This window comes from Thalassophryne amazonica, chromosome 2, assembly GCF_902500255.1.
Source record: "Thalassophryne amazonica chromosome 2, fThaAma1.1, whole genome shotgun sequence".
Lineage (NCBI taxonomy): Eukaryota > Metazoa > Chordata > Actinopteri > Batrachoidiformes > Batrachoididae > Thalassophryne > Thalassophryne amazonica.
This window is the reverse complement of record NC_047104.1, coordinates 56,476,112-56,480,866: the sequence shown is the minus strand read 5'-3', so window position 1 is coordinate 56,480,866 and position 4,755 is coordinate 56,476,112. Positions and strand designations below refer to the sequence as shown.

Sequence of the window (4,755 nt, the reverse complement as noted above, 5' to 3'; positions counted from 1 at the left end):
AATATTTCACATTTGCACACTGACAATAAACAAGGACATTGGCTGCATTCACACACACTTCTGGAAATTGTGACATGTATGTTGCTGGTATTTGCTTCTCCTTCACTGCAACAATAGGAATGGGAAAGCATCTTCTTTAGATGTAGCTGTGAGGTTTGTTAAATGTGTTTATTATCTTCAGATACCTCAACATGAAAAGCAATAAAGTCTGCAACTCCTCTTGGATGGGATGCCAGTCTTTACACAGGTTACTTTTCCAGCCAAGGCAGGTTACCATTCACAGGTGGGTGGACTGGGATAATGCAGGTGAAGTGTCATGTCTGGGAATCAAACCCAGGTTTACGCATTGGTAGCTCAACCCGTTACCCCACTAAGCCACCTGCCATTACAGTGAAAATGTTTTATCAACTCAGTAATATAGCAGATTGTTGGTATACAAATAATGAATGTTGTTGCTGTTTAAATCTTACTGTGCGCCTCTGTACACAGTGCATCTTTGGTCCAACTATAAAAAAGGAAGCTTGCAAAAGCTGCAGGTAGCCTACAATGATGTTTTTCGTGTGCTTATGAGGTGGTAGAGATGGACCAGTGTGAATGAAATGTTTCTCTCGGCAAGAGTAAACACACTGCAAGCCACACTGAGGAACATATGAACAATTTTATCTGTCAATTGAAAGATCAAGTTGTCGTGTCCCTGGTTGACGTTCGCTGGAGTGCCATTTGTTATCAGTCCATGATGTGGAAACACTGTCTTAAACACTGAAACACTGTTTTAAAAAAAGACATTCTTTATCATTATAATTGATTTTTTGTACTATTGTCATCTAGTGGACTTTGAGTCTGTAATAAAGTTGAATTGAATATATAATGGAAAAAATAGATTCTTGTCATTTGATATTTTATTAATTTATAAACAACAGAAAAAGGACTTTGATGTTTGTACTGGTCCTTTGACATCAACAGTCCAACACGAACTTTAAATAGGAGTACAAATTTTTTTTCACTCAACTTGCAAAACACAATCCTGACGATGTAGTCTGTGATGCCGTTGTTGTGGCAAATTCAGTACAGACCGAAAATTGCACACTAGAAAGAACTATTGCACAGTAAATGAAACACAATGGCAAATGGTACAAATAATCCATGTCACGTGACATACAACCCACCAAACAAATGACTCAGTTGTTATATAATAGATTTTGTTTCAAATAAATTTCAAAGTGTAAGTGATAACAGGGTGCAAAATATAAATTTTAAAGGCTGAGAGTTTTTAAATTAATTTTTCAAAAGTTTATGGAGTCAGGAATTTTTGTATGAATATGTATTGTAAGCAATAGTTTTTTTTTTTAACTTACTCAGTATCATGTTTTGATTAAAATCTGAGTCAGAAACATATCCTTAAGGATAATTAAATCTGATAAACATATATCCAGAGGAAGGCAAAGTGCCTGTGGGGGTTGAGAAATTTGCATTAGCTACCGTGGCTAAGTGCTAGACAGTGGTAGCCATGGTGATAGTGAAGTAAAGTTTGAAAACCTGAACTATGCACCTTGTGTCAGAAAGGTCCTTTGCCAGTCAGGTGAATTTTTGATCAAATGTTTGTGAGTGTCCCACTGCTCCAGAAGAAACACCTGGACTGACATTATCGCTGATTCATGCTCCTTGCTAGCATTATTGCTACACTGCAGAAACCAAAAAAAAAAAGACACGACTCTGTCATTTTTTCCTCCCCAGATTAAATTGTTGTTCATCCTGCACTACGTTTTATCTGGCATGCATAGACTACTGCTGATGAAGGTTCTCAGGTGCTTTGACGTAACGAACAGCCACAGCCATAGCACTTTATCAGACAGACAGCCTCTTTTGCCAGAGGTCAGCGGTCATGGCACACCGGATTACTGTGAGCACACTGGGCTGTCCTTGTCACATTGTGTAGCAGTTGTCACACTTCTGTTACAGTGTCATTGCATTACTTGGCAAGGCTTCTTTACACGCCTGCCCCACAGTGAAGCTGCTCCACAATAGATTTTTGTGAATCATTGAGCAGTTCCAAAATTGCACTCATTTATGTACAGCTGGAGGGTGGATATCATCGTTTGCACTCTTTCCAAAATACTTGACACATATTAATGCCAGAAACAGGGATTTTTGAAACTTTGAAGCAAATGAAACAATTGCTTCAGAACATGATTTACTGTTTTGAAATCAGTCAAAACACTCAATGAAACAATTGCTGCTGGCAATACAACTTTATTTTGGCTGCACCGATTTATGCTTAGGGTCGCCGCAGAAGATCTTGTATGGATGCAGAGTTAGTTTGACACACGTTTTACACCACATTCTGTTACAATCTTGGCAGAGTCAGAGTCAAATCGAACCCCAATAAGCAGGCAACCAACTTGAGAGTACAAAAAACCATGGTGCTTAATCATCCAGGTTAATATGTAAAAAGCCAAAGAAGCAGCTGCAGCTATGTGAATATGACAAAAAGCCCAATACTAAACCCAGGGTGGATAATAAACAGGAGGTGTGGTGGAAGGAACTAAACTAAGGACAGCTGAAACAAAGTACACAATATCCAATATGGTGTACTTTCAAAACATAGCGATACAGGTGAGGTCACGAGAACATGACACATGAACAACAACGTTAATCAACTGGCAAAAGACAAACAGGTACAGCTTAAAACAAAAGAACTAATGAACAACAGGTGCAAAAATCACAGTGGACAGGAAACATCAGAGACGTGAAATCCACAGGAACAAAAGGAACACAAAAATGCAAAAACAAGAGTAGAACTTAAGACAGCACGATAAATGACCAATGACTCAAACACTGATCAAATGACAAATCAAGAGACAAATACAAACAACAAATAACTGTGTAAGATAAGAATTCACTGAGAACTACTTGAAGACACTGATGAACAAAAACCACCAGAACATGAAGAATTGTGGCTGGGGGAAACATAAAGATACGAAAAGAGCAAAAACACAAAGACATGATGGACGCACAGACAGTGGACTGACCATAAGGATGTCAGACAGCGGGAGACAGACACCCACACATACCCACATAAATGGGACCCACACAAATGACAGGTGATGGAAGACGCGCGCGCGCACACACACACACACACACACACACACACACACACACACACACACACACACACACACACACACACACACACACACACACACACACACACACACACAAAACCAAAAAGGGGGCATGGGCAACAGACAAAACATAAACCGTATACAGACAAGGACAGAACTGAAACACAAATCCAAAAGCAAAAGGCACAGACAGGGAAAGTTGTCAGTCATAAATGCTCGAGGTGATTGGACACAAATGCTGGATTCAGGAGGGTTGGCTTCAGAGTTTAATGTCAGCCAATGCAGGGTTCAGTACCAAAAAAGGCAGGCAGAAATAAGCAAGAGTGTCCGTAACATTATGCTGAGACAGGATCTAAAAAACAAGCAAACAGGTCAGTACATAGGATTGCAAAAATTGGGCAAATACTCTGAAGACCAAAAAAGAAAAAAAAAAAGGCTGAAAGCAGCACATGGCACAACAATCTTGCACCAGGTGAAGGGAACAGTGCGGCTTATAAAGAAGAAGTGATTAGGAACAGGGCGTGGCAGGCTGGGAGAGAGGACAGAAGGGGAAACGCCCAACACCAAGCATACAGCACCAGACAAGAAAACTCCCACCACCAAAACCCAAGCAAAAATATTAACAGAGAGACACCAAAAAACAAAGCACAATATCCCACATACCCAATCATGACACAAGTGGACACACACACAACACATTCATTGTCTAATGCAATTCCAGATGTATACAGAGATCGGGGTGTGGGTGCTGCTCAACCAAGAAACTTCTGTTTCGGAGACAAGATCACTAGCTTATTGCACCAGCATGCTGCCATCTGTTCCAAGCAGTTATTCACTGTTTTGGAACAAGTGAAACTGAATAAATAATTGCTTCCCAAAACAATTTATTTTTGAGTTACTCAAAGCAGTACCTGAAACAAAACATTTGTAAAAGTAAATTCAATAATTATGTGACAATACAAATCTTTCAAAATTCCTAACAATAAAAGAATAAACTGCTTCATTATTTATTCATTGTTTCGAAGTACTTCAAACTGAATGACTCATGTTGTGTGGGCCGCCAGAAGAGGAGGTACTGCTGGCCCACCACCAGAGGGCGCCCTGCCTGAAGTGCGGGTTTCAGGCACGAGAGGGCGCTGCCGCCACGGACACAGCCGGGAGTGACAGCTGTTACTCATTATTTCCTGACAGCTGTCACTCATTCTTCATCATCTCACTCCATAAAACCCAGACGTCATCTCCACCTCATCGCCGAGATATCATACTTCATTGGAGGTAATATCCTCAGCCGTTTTGTGTTACAATATTATTTGTATATTGTGAGTGTTTGCAGGAGTACCGGTACCTCTGTCGGTGGAAGCTGAGAGAGCGCTAGAAGGCACTCTTTTCCCCTGAGGAATCACTACAGTACTCTGCAAGTTATAGAGTGAGAGGTGGAGGTGGCATTCCCACCGTTATTGTTACTGGGTGTGCACACACCTACACTTGACTGTCTTTGTTCTCGCCAGCAGTACCAGATCCGACAGTCGGGGACGGTGATCACCTGGGAATTCGGGACTTGGCGGCTCCAGTATTCACCAGGTTCGGTGGTGGCGGAAATCGTGTGGTTCCGGCTCTTCTCAGGACAGATGTC

The 4,755-nt window shown here is 41.1% G+C and overlaps 1 long non-coding RNA gene across 1 annotated transcript; it reads left to right on the top strand.

The window, feature by feature from the left end:
* The first annotated feature begins 244 nt into the window (after positions 1 to 244).
* On the top strand, positions 245 to 3,314 carry LOC117504623. The gene is made up of 3 exons (XR_004558852.1): positions 245 to 318; positions 985 to 986; positions 3,300 to 3,314. It is a non-coding gene; the product is annotated as an uncharacterized LOC117504623 (long non-coding RNA).
* Positions 3,315 to 4,755: the final 1,441 nt, after the last annotated feature.